The sequence below is a fragment of the Salvelinus alpinus genome, chromosome 9 (genome assembly GCF_045679555.1).
Source record: "Salvelinus alpinus chromosome 9, SLU_Salpinus.1, whole genome shotgun sequence".
NCBI lineage: Eukaryota > Metazoa > Chordata > Actinopteri > Salmoniformes > Salmonidae > Salvelinus > Salvelinus alpinus.
Window position 1 is genome coordinate 61,783,888 of NC_092094.1, and position 16,072 is coordinate 61,799,959.

At 42.9% G+C, this 16,072-nt stretch overlaps 1 protein-coding gene across 4 annotated transcripts in view; it reads left to right on the forward strand.

Annotated features, from left to right (window-relative positions):
- The first annotated feature begins 10,503 nt into the window (after positions 1–10,503).
- The window catches only part of osbpl5 (oxysterol binding protein-like 5), a 110,510-nt gene continuing 104,941 nt past the window's right edge, over positions 10,504–16,072 (forward strand). For 2 of the 4 annotated variants that reach the window (XM_071326846.1, XM_071326849.1), the window contains exon 1: positions 10,504–10,810. The gene's annotated coding sequence lies outside the window, so the exon portion shown is untranslated. Of the gene's footprint in view, positions 10,811–11,284; positions 11,432–16,072 lie in introns of all 4 variants that reach the window. The other 2 variants (XM_071326845.1, XM_071326847.1) reach the window with 2 other exon arrangements.

Sequence of the window (16,072 nt, forward strand, 5' to 3'; positions counted from 1 at the left end):
TCAGGGCGTGAGTTGGGGTGGGCTGTCTGTGTGTTTTTCTATGTTGGGGTTTTGAGTTCGGCCTGGTATGATTCTCAATCAGAGGCAGCTGTCAATCGTTGTCCCTGATTGAGAATCATACTTAGGTAGCCTGTGTTTCACTTTTGAGTTGTGGGTGTTTGTCTTCCGTGTCAGTCGCCACACAGTACTGTTTCGTTTGTTCACACCGTTTATTGTTTTGTTTAGTGTTCTGAGTTTAATTAAAAACATCATCATGAACACTTACCACGCTGCGCTTTGGTCCTCCTCTCTTTCTCCCGAAGACGATCGTTACAGAAACACCCACCACAAAAGGACCAAGCAGTGTGGTAACGGGCAGCAGCAGCGATCACAGGACTCCTGTAGATGGGAGCGAGATCCTGGACTATGTCACTACTTGGGAGGAGATAGACAGGTGGTCGGTCGACCCAGGGAGAGTGCCGGAGCCCGCCTGGGATTCTCTGGAGCAGTGTGAGGAGGGATACCGGCGAATGGAGGCAGCACGGCAGCGCGACAGGTACGAGAGGCAGCCCCAACATTTTTTTGGGGGGGTCACATGGGGAGTGTAGCTAAGCCAGGTAGCAGACCTGAGCTCACTCCTCGTGCTTATTATAAGCAGCGCGTTACTGGTCAGGCACCGTGTTATGCGGTTAAGCGCACGGTGTCGACCAGTACGTGCCCATAGCCCGGTGCGCTATAGGGCAGCCCCCCGAAAGTGTCATGCGAGTGTGGGCATCCAGCCAGGGCGTATGGTGCCTGCTCAGCGTGTCTGGTCTCCGGTACGCCGTTTCGGTCCAGGGTATCCTGCGCTGGCTCTGTGTACTGTGTCTCCGGGGCGCTGGGAGTGTGCAGTGCGTCCTATGCCTGCGCTCCGCTCATACCGGGCAAATGTGGGTGTGGAGCCTAAGGGAGAGGTGCGCGTAGTAGGCACTAGATCTCCAGTGCTTACCCACAGCCCGGTTCAACCTGTGCCTGCACTCTAGAGGGTCCGGGCTAGAGTAGTTATCCAGCCTGGGGGAGTGGAGCCAAGGCTGCGCACCAGAGCTCCAGTGCTCCCCCACAGCCCGGTCCTTCAGGTGCCTCCTCCTAACACCAAGCCTCCTGTAGGTCTCCCCAGCCTGGTGGGTCCTATGGCAGCCCCACGCACCAGGCTGTCTCTCCGTCTTCTGCCTACAGGTGCTCCCGCCTGTCCAGCGTTGCCAGAGCCTTCCTTTTCTCCAGCGCTGTCAGAGTCTCCCGTCTGTCCTGAGCTGCCAGAGCCGTCAGCCAGCCAGGAGCTGCCAGAGCCGTCAGTCAGCCAGGAGCTGCCGGAGCCTCCCGCCTGCCCGGCGCTGCCGGAGTCCCCCGCCTGTCCGGCGCTGCCGGAGTCGTCCTTCACTCCGGAGCTGCCGGAGTCCCCCGCCTGTCCGGCGCTGCCGGAGTCGTCCTTCACTCCGGTGCTGCCGGAATCTCCCGTCCATTCGGGACCCATGGCTAGGGTCCCCAGTCGGAGGTTGGCGGCGAGGATCGCCGCTCGTAAGAGGCCACGGGGGGCGGTTAAGGAGGCGGACAAAAACTATGGTTAAGTGGGGTCCACGTCCCGCGCCAGAGCCGCCACCGCGGACAGATGCCCACGCAGACCCTCCCCTATAGGTTCAGGTTTTGCGGCCGGAGTCCGCACCTTTGGGGGGGGGTACTGTCACGTTCTGACCTTTATTTCCTTTGTTTTGTTTTTATTTAGTATGGTCAGGGCGTGAGTTGGGGTGGGCTGTCTATGTGTGTTTTTCTATGTTGGGGTTTTGAGTTCGGCCTGGTATAATTCTCAATCAGAGGCAGCTGTCAATCGTTGTCCCTGATTGAGAATCATACTTAGGTAGCCTGGGTTTCACTTTTGAGTTGTGGGTGTTTGTCTTCCGTGTCAGTGTTTGTCGCCACACGGTACTGTTTCGTTTGTTCACATCGTTTATTGTTTTGTTTAGTGTTCTGAGTTTAATTAAAAACATCATCATGAACACTTACCACGCTGCGCTTTGGTCCTCCTCTCTTTCTCCCGAAGACGATCGTTACACGTTAACCTTTCTGGTTATAGACTTTTTCGGCAAGACATATCTTCCAAAGGTGGGGGAGTGGCAATCTTTACCAAGGATCACCTTCAGTGCTCGATTGTCTCCACCAAGTCTGTCCCAAACAATTAGATTTTCTGGTTTTAAGCATTAAACTTTCAAATAGCTCTTTGTTGACTGTTGCTGGGTGCTATCGTCCTCCAACAGCACCGGCCTGTACCCTACCTGCCCTAAGCTCTCTCCTGGCCCCTTACACTAAGTGTGCATTTGTTCTGCTAGGTGACCAAAACTGGGACATGCTTAACCACCTGACCAAGTCCTAAAGCAATGGGACTCGCTAAATCTTTCTCAGATTATTACCAATCCCACAAGGTATGACTCCAAACACCCAGAAAAGGCTTCTCTCCTCGATGTTATCCTCACAAATAATCCTGATAGGTATCAGTCTGGTGTTTTCTGTAATGACCTGAGTGATCACTGTTTTACAGTCTGTGTTTGTAATGGCTGCTCAGGGAAACGACCTGTCCTGATTTGTCATAGACGCTTGCTAAAAAACTTTAATGAGCAAGCCTTCCTTCATAAACTGGCCTCTGTGAAATGGTATAGAATCAGCTTGATCCCCTCTGTCGAAGACGCTTGGACCTTCTTTTTTGATATTTTCAGTGGTATTGTTAACAAACACGGCCCCGTAAAGAAAATGAGAATTAAAAACAGGTTCGGCCCCTGGTTCGACCGTGATCTTGCGGAGTTACTCCACCTCAAGAATTGCATTTGGCGAAATGCTCGTCACCCATACTCAAGCTGACTGGCTATCGTTCAGACAAATGAGAAATAAGTGCACTCAGGCTATCTGGAAGGCCAAAGTTAGTTAGGAGCAGTTCTCTCTCTGTGGGACTAACCCTAAGAAGTTCTGGAAAATGGTTAAAGACCTAGAGAATAAACCCTCCTCCTCACAGCTGCCCATGTCCCTTAATGTTGATGTGGTGGTTACTGACAAGAAGCACATGGCTGAGCTCTTTAATCACCACTTCAATAAGTCAGGATTCCTATTTGACTCAGCCATGCCTCCTTGCCCGTCCAACATTTCCTCATCTTCCACCCCTTCTAGTGCAACTATCCCTGATGCTACTCCCTCTTTTTGCCCTGCCCCGCTAATAAGTTTCTCCCTGCAGGCAGTCACTACGTCCGAGGTGCTAAAGGAGTTCCTTAAACTTTACCCCCAAAAAACATCTGGGTCAGATGGTTTAGACCCTTTCTTCTTTAAGGTTGCTCCCACTATCATCGCCAAGTCTATCTCCAAACGTTTTAACCTGTCTCTCCTTTCTGGGGAGGTTCCCATTGCATGGAAGGCAGCCACGGTTCGTCCTTTATTTAAAGGAGGAGATCAAACTTATCCTAACTGTTATAGGCCTATTTCTATTTTGCCCTGTTTATCAAAAGTATTGGAAAAACTTGTCAATAATCAACTGACTGGCTTTCTTGATGTCTATAGTATTATCTCGGGTATGCAATCTGGTTTCCACTCAGGTTATGTTTGTGTCACTGCAACCTTAAAGGTCCTCAATGATGTCACCATTGCCCTTGAGTCTAAGCAATATTGTGCTGCTATTTTTATTGGCTGGGCCAAAGCTTTTGATACGGAAGACCATTCCATTCTTGTGGGCCGGCTAAGGAGTATTGGTGTCTCTGATGGGTCTTTGGCCTGGTTTGCTAACTACCTCTCTCAAAGAGTGCCATGTATGAAGTCAGAAAATCTGTTGTCTCAGCCACTGCCTGTCACCAAGGGAGTACCCCAAGGCTTGATCTTAGGCCCCACGCTCTTCTCAATTTACATCAACAACATAGCTCAGCTAACCCTAACCCTAACCCATTTATATGCAGATGATAGTCTTATGCTCAGCTGGCCCCTCCCCAGATATTGTATTAAATGCTCTACAACAAAGCTTTCTTAGTGTCCAACAAGCTTTCTCTAACCTTAACCTTGTTCTGAACACCTACAAAACAAATGTCATGTGGTTTGGTAAGAAGAATGCCCCTCTTCCCACAGGTGTTATTACTACCTCTGAGGGTTTAGAGCTTGAGGTAGTCACCTCATACAAGTACTTGGGAGATTGGATAGACAGTGCAATGTCCTTCTCTCAGCACATATCAAAGCTGCAGGCTAAAGTTAAATCTAGACTTGGTTTCGTCTGTCGTAATCAGCTGCCAAACTAACTCTGATTCAGATGACTGTCCAACCTATGCTAGATTACAGAGACGTAATTTATAGATTGGCAGGTAAGGGTGCTATCGAGCGGCTAGATGTCCTGTAACATTCGGCCATCAGATTTGCCACCAATGCTCCTTATAGGACACATCACTGCACTCTATACTCCTCTGTAAACTGGTCATGTCTGTATACCCGTCGCAAGACCCACTGGTTGATGCTTATTTATAAAGTCCTCTTAGGCCTCACTCCCCCCTATCTGAGATATCTACTGCAGCCCTCATCCTCCACATACAACACCTGTTCTGCCAGTCACATTCTGTTAAAGGTCTCCAAAGCACACACATCCTTGGGTCGCTCCTCTTTACAGTTCGTTGCAGCCAGCGACTGGAACGAGCTGCAACAAACACTCAAACTGGACAGTTTTATCTCTTTATTCAAAGACTCCATCATGGACACTCTTACTGACAGTTGTGGCTGCTTTATGTGATGTATTGTTGTCTCTACCGTCTTGCCCTTTGTGCTGTTGTCTGTGCCCAATAATGTTTGTACCATGTTTTGTGGTGCTACCATGTTGTTGTTATGTTGTGTTGCTACCATGCTGTGTTGTCATGTGTTGCTGCCTTGCTATGTTGTTGTCTTAGGTCTCTCTTGCAGGTGCTTCTACACCTGCATTGCTTGCTGTTTGGGGTTTTAGGCTGGGTGTCTGTACAGCACTTCGAAATATTAGCTGATGTACGAAGGGCTATATAAAATAAACTTGATTTGATTTGATTTATGTAGTGTTGTGTTGTCTCTCTTGTTGTGATTTGTGTTTTGTCTTATTTATATTGTATTTATTTTAATCCCAGGCCCCTGTTACCGCAGGAGACCTTTTGACTTTTGTAGGCCATCATTGTAAATAAGAATTTGTTCTTAACTGACTTGCCTAGTTAAATAAAGGTTAAATAATATAAAAAATGTAAATGTAGGAAAGTGCCCATTTGGCAATGTCTGATTGTCTTTATTTACCACGTCAACCACTAATAAGCTGAGCTTCTAAGTAATTTTTTCTATACCTCACACATTGTTCACAAAGTCTGTTTTTTTAACATCCATTGAGAATGATAGTTTCTCAGTATTTGAAAAATCTTTCCAACACTCCCCGGCTCGATAATCACCAAGCCTCGGTGTGAAAGAGCAAAGTATCATGATCTGATTATCCCATATATCCAGAGGAAACTTAAAAACAGCTGTCTGAATAGTATAGTTGATACAATGTTGCAAGCTAGCTACAGCTTCTGGCCAGACACAGTTGATGATTTGATAAAATGTTGCACTAATGTTGCAATATCTCAAGTCAAAGAGATTAATATGATTAAAATAACCAACATTTTCTTCAGGATATTTTCTACTGTTCTTATTTGTTGGCTTTAGGCATATGTATTTTACTTAGTTGATGATGGAAGTTATAGCCTTACTGCTGCATTGGCCTATAGGCCAAGCTTCCTGCCATCCAGGACCTCTATACCAGGCGGTGTCAGAGGAAGGCCCTAAAAATTGTCAGACTCCAGCCACCCTAGTCATAGACTGTTCTCTTTGCCACCACACGGCAAGCGGTACCGGAGCGCCAAGTCTAGGTACAAAAGGCTTCTTAACAGCTTCTGCCCCCAAGTCATAAAACTCCTGAACAGCTAATCACACGGCTACCCAGACCCCTATTTTATGCTGCTGCTACTCTCTGTTTATTATCTATGCATGGTCACTTTAACTCTACCTACATGTACATATTACCTCAATTACCTCGACTAACCAGTGCCCCTGCACATTGACTCTGTACTGGTACCCCCTGTATATACAGTGGGGAGAACATGTATTTGATATACTGCCGATTTTGCAGGTTTTCCTACTTACAAAGCATGTAGGGATCTGTAATTTTTATCATAGGTACACTTCAATTGTGAGAGACGGAATCTAAAACAAAAATCCAGAAAATCACATTATACCTCTCCTTAATGCAACCGCTGTGTCAGATTTCAAAAAAACTTTACGGAAAAAGCAAACCATGCAATAATCTGAGACGGAGCTCAGAACAATAGTCAAATTAGTCGCCATGTTGGAGTCAACAGAAACCAGAAATTACATGATAAATATTCCCTTACCTTTGATGATCTTCATCAGAATGCACTCCCAGGAATCCCAGGTCCACAATAAATGCTTGATTCTTTCGATAATGTCCGTTATTTATGTCCAATTAGCTACTTTGGTTAGCGCGTTTGGTAAACAATTCCAAAGTCACAAAGCGCGTTCGTGACCTGATGAAATGTCCAAAAGTTCCGTAACAGTCAGTAGAAACATGTCAAACGATGTATTGAATCAATCTTTAGAATGTTGTTAACATATATCTTGAATAACGTTCCAACCGGAGAATTACATTGACTTCAGATGAGCGATGGAACGGAGGTCCTCCTCATGTGAATGCGCGTGGTCAAAGAATGTTCACCTCATGGCAGTGGTGACTCATTCTACTCTCATTTGGCTCCCCTTCACAGTGGAGTCATCAGACAAAGTTCTACAGACTGTTGACATCTAGTGGAAGCCGTAGGAAGTGAATACTCATTCATATCTCGCTGTGATTTCAATGGGATCTTGGTTGAAACTCGACAAGCCTCAGAATTTCCACTTCCTGTTTGGATTTCTTCTCAGGTTTTTGCCTGCCATATGAGTTCTGTTATACTCACAGACATAATTCAACCAGTTTTAGAAACTTCTGAGTGTTTTCTATCCAATACTAATACTAATATGCATATATTAGTAACTGGGACTGAGGAGCAGGCCGTTTACTCTGGGCACCTTTCATCCAAGCTACTCAATACTGCCCCTGCAGCTATAAGAAGTTAACTGCACTGTCCAATTTACAGTAGCTATTACAGTGTAAGAAGAACATGCTATTGTTTGAGGAGCGTGCACAGTTAACCTTTACCGAACCTCAACCCCGTATCCGGGATCACCCCCCACCCCCCACACACTGATTAGCATAGATAGCATAGCTTCAGAAGTAGATAGTAGCATCTAAATATCATTAAATCACAAGTCCAAGACACCAGATGAAAGATACAGATCTTGTGAATAAAGCCACCATTTCAGATTTTTAAAATGTTTTACAGGGAAGACAAAATATGTAAATCTATTAGCTAAACACGTTAGCAAAATACACCACTATTCTAACTCCATCAGTTTCTTACTCCTTCAGGTGCTATCACCAATTCGGCTCAACTAAGATATTGATAGCCAATAACCTATAAAAAAAACCATCAGATGACAGTCTGATAACATATTCATGGTATAGGATAGTTTTTGTTAGAAAAAAGTGCATATTTCAGGTAGAAATCACAGTTTACAATTGCACCGACCATCACAAATCCACTAGAATTACTAGATAGAGCAACGTGTATGACCAATTTACTCATCATAAAACATTTCATAAGAATAGACAAAGCATAGCAATGGAAAGACCCAGATCTTGTGATTCCAGACAATATTTCAGATTTTCTAAGCGTTTTACAGCGAAAACACAATAAATCGATAAGTTAGCATACTACATGTGAAAACGTTACCAGAGCATCGATTCCAGCCAAAGAGCGCTATAACGTAATCACCGCCAAAAGATATTAATTTTTTCACTAACCTTCTCAGAATTCTTCCGATGACACTCCTGTAACATCATTTTACAACATACATATACAGTTTGTTCGAAAAGGTGCATATTTAGCCATACAAAACCGTGGTTACACAATAAAAATACTAGGAAATCAAGCCTCAATATGTCTGACGTCATCTATCAGAGTGATCTAGTTTAATTAAAAGCTAATCATATACTTGACTAAAAAATACAGGGTTGACAGGAATCGAAAGACAAATTAGTTCTTAATGCAACCGCTGATTTACATTTTTAAAATTATCCTTACTTTTCAATACAGGGTTGGCCAAGTGAAGCTATACCAAACAAAATGGCGATGTATGCGTTTAAAATATTTCGACAGAAACACGGTTTATCATATTAAATATTGCTTACTTTGAGCTGATCTTCCATCATATTCTTGGGCAATGTATCCTTTCTATGTTATAAACGTCTTTTGGTCGATAGATGTCCTCTGTCCTTCGAAATGTCCATCACCAACGACCGACACCCTAAAGCGTGTCCAAACTTTCAGAGTGCACGACAAAGAAATTCCTCAAAATCGCACTAAACGGATATAAATTGATATAAAACGGTTAAAATTCACTACATTATGATGTTTTTAACAACTATAACGACTGAAAACATGACCGGAGAAATACTGCTGGTTAGAAAACGATTTGGAACGAGGCAGGTCCGATGGCCTTCACGCTTGAGGCGCACGTTGAGAAAGAGGGGTCTCTGTACATTTTTGTCATTTATAATGGCTGTGAACGTCCCATAGACTTCATTGAAAACGTGATGACGTACAGACACCCAGAGGAAGACGTAGGTAGTGTCGGTTTCTTCATAGCATTCACTGTGGCCTTATAAACAGACCCCAGATCAGAGGTAAAAATTTCTGAAATCTGAACCCTGTCATGAAAAGTGCTGTAGAAATTGTTCTGTACCACTCAGAGACGAAATTTCAACTCCTATAGAAACTATAGACTGTTTTCTATCCAATAATAACAATAATATGCATATTGTACGATCAAGAATTTAGCACGAGGCAGTTTAATTTGGAGACACAAATATGCTAATGCGGAACAGCACCCCCTATAGTTCCAAGAAGTTAAGAACTTGAAAATGTATTAATAAACCAATTAGGGGCCTCCCGGGTGGCGCAGTGGTCTAGGGCACTGCATCGCAACGCTAGCTGTGCCACCAGAGTGCGCGCTAACCAAGGGGGCCAGGTGCACGGTGTTTCCTCCGACACATTGGTGCGGCTGGCTTCCGGGTTGGAGGCGCGCTGTGTTAAGAAGCAGTGCGACTTGGTTGGGTTGTGCTTCGGAGGACGCATGGCTTTCGACCTTCGTCTCTCCCGAGCCCGTACGGGAGTTGTAGCGATGAGACAAGATAGTAATTACTAGCGATTGGATACCACGAAAATTGGGAGAAAAGGGGGTAAAATTTAAATAAATAAATAAATACATTATTAAATAAATAAACCATTTAGGCAACCAATTTGGGCAGTCTTGATACAAACATTTTAACAGAAATGCAATAGTTCATTGGATAAGTCTAAAACTTTGCACATACACTGCTGCCATCTAGTGGCAAATCTAAATTGCACCTGGGCTGGAATAATACATTGTGTCCTTCAAAGATGATGGTACGTTATCTTTTACCATATCTATTGTGTTGTATTCTTCTACAATCATTTTACATTTCCACAATCTTCAAAGTTGTTCCTTTCAAATGGTATGAAGAATATGCAATTCCTTGCTTCAGGTCCTGAGGTACAGGCAGTTAGATTTGGGTATGTCATTTTAGGCGAAAATTGAAAAAAGGGGCGGATCCTTTATTAAGAAGGAAAGAAATTCCACAAATGAACTTTTAAGGCGGCACACCTGTTAATTGAAATGCATTCCAGGTGACTACCTCATGAAGCTGGCTGAGAGAATGCCAAGAGTGTGCAAAGATGTATGTAATCAAGTCGAAGGGTGGCTACTTTGAAGAATCAAAAATAAATGTTGATTTGTGTAACACTTTTTTGGTTACTACATGATTCCATATGTGTTATTTCATCATTTTGATGTCTTTACTATTATTCTACAATCTAGAAAATATTAAAAATAAAGAAAAAGCCTTGAATGAGTAGGTGTGTTCAAACTTTTGACTGGTACTGTAGATAACGATATAAATACAGATATTTAGAGAACATTTATCAATTTTAGTCAGTATTCTTGTATTTCCTTGCTCATTTATTTAATAATGCATGGATATATTTATTAATTAATCTATTTATGTGTGTGTTTATTTATTTCAAATAATGGCAGGTTTGGTCCTCCATAAAGGTGACGTATCGTTCAATGCTTGCCGTCACGCAACGTAGCAAACGTTGAACTGAACAGGGTTGCGTTCAGGACGACAAAACAGTGTGCAACTTTTAACTCAACGGAAACTGTATTGTTCTTAACTGACTGGCTTAGTTAAGTAAATAATAAAATAACAGTATGTTCAAGAACATACAATAAGAACGTTTTGGAGAAACGTGTAGTTCGGCACATCGTTCCACAACGTAGCAAAAATGAAATCGAACTGAACCGGTCACACCCATATTGATGATCAGGCCACAGCCACCAAACCGGAGCTAAGTAACATACCTCAAAGGTTGTTGAAGAACGATGCGCACCTTTTTGGGAAACTTGTCGTTTAGTACAAACCGTCACGTAACGAAGCAAACGTTGAAGTGAACTGAACTAACCCATCAACCACCTCTCTCTGCCATTGCAGTCATATCAACATACAGGAAAATGCGATGAGAAATCGTGCTGGTGTACCGGTATCCGACTTTGAATGCCAAGTGTGAGAACTCGAATTGCGTGATCGGTGGCGTAACAGGTATGGCTCGTTTGTTTACGATGTTTGTAGCTGTTCTTTTCAGAAAAATCAACATTTGCAGCACATGTCGTTTTTCTCCCAGTAGCTAGCTGTTACATTTGCTAGCTTATCAAGCTAAGGTTACGCCACATTTATAAGGGAGTAGCTATATATCTTTAAGGTCCACGGCACTTCAAAGGGTGCTGAAATAGTTTCAACATGTAACGTTAGCTAGGTAGTTAACGTTAAACTAGCTAACATCTTAGCTACGCTAACGTAGCTAGCTAACATGGTTAACACCAGATTTACAGGTAGCTGCCAAAATAAAGGAAACACCAACATAAAAGTGTTTTAATAGGGAGTTGGGCCAGAACAGCTTCAAGGCACCTTGGAATAGATTATACAAGTGTCTGAATCTCCATTGGAGGTATCCGATACATTCCTTAATTATTGGTGATTTGTTGTTGTGATTGTGTTAAGAAAACGCTGTCTCAGCTCTTGTTCCAGAATCTTGTTCAATTGGGTTGAGATCAGGTGACCGAGACGGCCATGGCAAATGGTTAACGTCGTTCATGCTCATCAAACCAGTCAGTGAGTGACCTGTGGACGGGGGCATTGTCATCCTATGGGGGCAGAACTATGGTAACCAAAATATGGCATGCCCAGCATTTTTATACATGACAAAATTACAAAGCATGATGGAATGGTTAATTGCTTAATAAACGTAGGATCCACACCTGTTTTAAAATATATTTTGTCCCCCTTATTTCCTCAGGCGTTTCCGTTATGTTTGCAGCTAACTGTATATTGAAGATATTAGCTAGCTAACTAAATTAACTACATGGGGATTCAAGTCAAAATAAATGGTAGCTGGCTACAGGGGTTGTGTCATTTATAATGAGAGAACTAATGTTACTGTCCCCAAGACAACAAAAAATGCATGTAATTAAATACATGTAATTTTGTCCTTGAAACATTATTTAAGTACTGTAGAATTCAATCCTATGGAAGTATTCAGACCCCTTGACTTTATCACATTTTGTTACTTTAGACCCTTATTCTAAAACGGATATAAAAATACATTCCTCATCAATTTACACACAATACCCAATAATGACAAAGTGAAAACAGATTAGTGGACATTTTTGCACATTTATTACAAATTAGAAACGTACCTTATTTACATAAGTATTCAGACCCTTTGCTTTAGGACTTGAAATTGAGCTCAGGTGCGTCCTGTTTCCATTGATCATCCTTGAGATGTTTCTACAACTTGATTGGAGTCCACCTGTGGTAAATTAAATTGATTGGACATAATTTGGAAAGGCACACACCTGTTTATATAAGGTCCCACAGTTGACAGTGCATGTCAGAGCAAAAACCAAGACATGAGGTCAAAGGAATTGTCCTTGGAGCTCCGCGACAGGATTGTGTCGGGTCACAGATCTGGGGATGGGTACCAAAACAGTCCTCCAGCATTGAAGGTCTCCCAAGAACACAGTGGCCTCCATTGTTCTTAAATGGAAGAAGTTTGGAACCACCAAGACTCTTCCTAGAGCTGTCCCCCTGGCCAAACTGAGAAGGGCCTTAGTCAGGGAGGTGACCAAGAACCCGATGGTTACTCTGACAGAGCTATAGAGTTCCTCTGTGGAGATGAGAGAACCTTCCAGAAGGACAACCATCTCTGCAGCACTCCGCCAATTAGGCCTTTATGGTAGAGTGGCCAGATGGAAGTAAAAGTCACTCCTCAGTAAAAGGCACATGACAGCCCGCTTGGCGTTTGCCAAAAGGCACCTAAAGCCTCTCAGACTATGAGAAACAAGATTCTCTGGTCTGATGAAACTAGGTTTGAACTCTTTTGCCTGAATGCCAAGCATCACATCTGGAGGAAACCTGGCACCATCCCTATTGTGAAACGTGGTGGCAGCGTCATGCTGTGGGGATGTTTTTCAGCGGCAGGGACTGGGAGACTAGTCAAGATCGAAGGAAAGATGAATAGAGCAAAGTAGAGAGATCCTTGATGAAAACCTGCTCCAGAGTGATCAGGACCTCAGACTGGGGTGTACTTCCCAGTACATCACTGGGGCCAAGCTTCCTGCCTCTGTTTATTATCCATGCATAGTCACTTTACCTCTACTTACATCTACATATTACCTAAATTACCTTGACTAACCGGTGCCCCCGCACATTGACCCTGTACCGGTACCCCATGTATATAGCCTCGCTACTGTTATTTTATTGTTGCTCTTTATTATTAGTTATTTAAATTTTTTCTAGATTTTTTTTACTGCAGTTTGAGTAAATTCTTTCTTAACCAACAATGCAGTTAAGAAAAATTTGTTAATAAGGGCTTGTTAGTTAGCATTTGACTGTAAGGTCTTCACCTGTTGTATTGTGACAAATACACTTTGAGTTGATTAGTGGTGGCTATTCAGCAGCCTAGTGGTCTGCGGGTAGAAGCTGCTGGCCAGTCTGTTTTTGCCATGATGCTCCTGTACTGCCCGAGTCTGAGTGATTGAAGCGGGGAGAACAGGGCATGGCTTGGGTGGCAGGGGGTCCCTGATGATCTTCTTGTCCTTCCTGCGACACTTGGTGTTGTAGATGTCCTGTAAGGCAGACAGTGTTCACCCAATGGGGTGTTCGGCTGCATGCATCTCCCTTTGAAGAGCCTTGCGGTCCGCGGGGGTGTAGTTGCCGTACCAGGCTATGATGCAGCCCGACAGTATGCTCTCGTTGGTTCTCCCGTAGAACGCATACAAAGCTCTCCCTCGCAAATCTGACCATAACTATATCCTCCTGATTTGCTTACAAGCTAAATCTCAAACAGGAAGTACCAGTGACCTGCTCAAAACAGAACTGGTCCTATGAAGCAGATGCTAAGCTTTCGGGACTCTAACCCGGAAGCTTATAAGAAATCCAGCTATGGATATAGATTATTTAATCTGATTTTGAAAATTCTACTTAGCATCAAAGTATACATGCAAAACTACAAATCCCTGCAAGCACCTGCACGTCATCTCTAGCTGGCACCTTTGCTAACAGGTATAGTGTCAATTTTAAAACTTGCCCAAGACAGTTCACAGAATTGTCCATTTTAAATAAATGTAGCCAATTTGTTAATTACTACATTTTGCTAACATTAGTTAATCCAGAGATGCTTACCTTGGCCTCGATTCATCAGTATTTTGTGGGTAAATAATAATGATGATAATTGACCTTGTCCTCGAGAGAGAGAGTTACACGGTTATCAAAATGGCACGCCAGGGTGAGTGTACACGAAATAAGTGTTTCTAAAATCCCCTAAGGTGAAAAATGAATAGTGTAAAATGATTGGAACCATTTCCCTGTTATACTGCTAGGTTTTATGGGTATTATGACTTGTATTGTGGTGCTTTTTATAGGAGGAGATGAAAGGGGTGGAGGAGAATAGCTTTCTCCCTGTGGTGTTTCTGAAATCGATATCTCCCGACCTTTTCACTCAACCCTCAGAAGCTTGGCATTTCAGCTGGATTTAACCCTCAATGGCTTTCAACTTTACAAAGATAGACACGTTTTGTTTTTACAATAGGTTAGATAAATATTCATTCATTTAAATCATGTGAGAATGTTTAGCTGAAATGCCAGTACCTGGTTCACTGCAATATTTGGCTCTATTCGAGCACCTCATCCAGTGCATGTAGCCCTGTCCTTTTAGTGACCATGTCATTTCTCCAGACCATGCTCTCTCTCTTGGCACCATGTTGTATGCTGTACTAATCTCTTGGTTTCGCGGTTTAGCCAGTTTGTGTTTGAGCGGATATATGTGGAGAGAAATGGGTCGTTGTCGTCATTTGACACACTTTCACCATTTTACAGATTTTGAGCATTGGTGGGAAGTGTCATGGAATATTATGAAAGCGATTATGAAAGAGTTGAGATTTTAGGCCAATTCTGTCATGGTTTGTCCACTTTTTCCACATTGAGCAATCTGAAGATATCCTATTTGTATTATTTTCTGAATAGTAGAGAGTAGTGTTGTCTCACAGTACCAGCATTTGGACATCAATACCAGGTTTAGTATAGTGACACTTGGTACCAAAACAATAACAGGGCAGAAAAAGAAAGCGACGAGGCAGACTGGGATGTTGTTTTTAATAAATTATCGCAATTTTTACAAAATAGAGAAACATTCTAAATCCAGAGCAATGCTTAAACCACATCTGGGAACCACTTTGGAGGTCTGAGAAAAATCTAAGAAATGTGTATTTGAGTGTAGCTGTTTAATTCAAGTGCAGATGCACTGTTTTGGTGAGCAGTGTTTCTGTAGCGTACAGTTGAAGTCGGGAGTTTACATATACTTAGGCTGGAGTCATTAAAAGGGGGATCCTTGCTAGCCCAAGAACACCATCCCAACCGTGAAGCACGGGGGTGGCAGCATCATGTTGTGGGGGTGCTTTGCTGCAGGAATGACTGGTGCACTTCACAAAATAGATGGCATCATGAGGAAGTAAAATTATGTGGATATATTGAAGCAACATCTCAAGACATCAGTCAGGAAGTTAAAGCTTGGTCGCAAATGGGTCTTCCAAATGGACAATGACCCCAAGCATACTTCCAAAGTTGTGGCAAAATGGCTTAAGGACAACAAAGTCAATGTATTGGAGTGGCCATCACAAAGCCCTGACCTCAATCCCATAGAAAATTTGTTGTCAGAACTGAAAAAGTGTGTGTGAGCAAGGAGGCCTACAAACCTGACTCAGTTACACCATCTCTGTCAGGAGGAATGGGGCCAAAATTCACCCAACTTATTGTGGGAAGCTTGTGGAAGGCTACCCGAAATGACGTTTGACCCAAGCTAAACAATTTAAAGGCAATGCTACCAAATACTAATTGAGCGCATGTAAAATTCTGACCCACTGGGAATGTGATGAAAGAAATAAAATCTGAAATAAATCCTTCTCTCTACTATTATTCTGACATTTCACATTCTTAAAATAAAGTGTTGATCCTATCTGACCTAAAACAGGGAATTTTTATTAGGATTAAATGTCAGGAATTGTGAAAAACTGAGTTTAAATGTATTTGGCTAAGGTGTATGTAAACTTCCGACTTCAACTGTAGATGTGATGGACGTTTTTTTTAAGCCAATGGCCACTGGATTGATGCAAACGCTCATGATTCTGAAGGTGCGGTAGGCATAGGCTTCTTTGTAGTTAACTTTTTAATTGAGACAGTTTTTGGGAAAGCCTTTCCGTTCATCCGAATACGGTTATAATTAGCATCGCTAACGGTGGACACACTCAG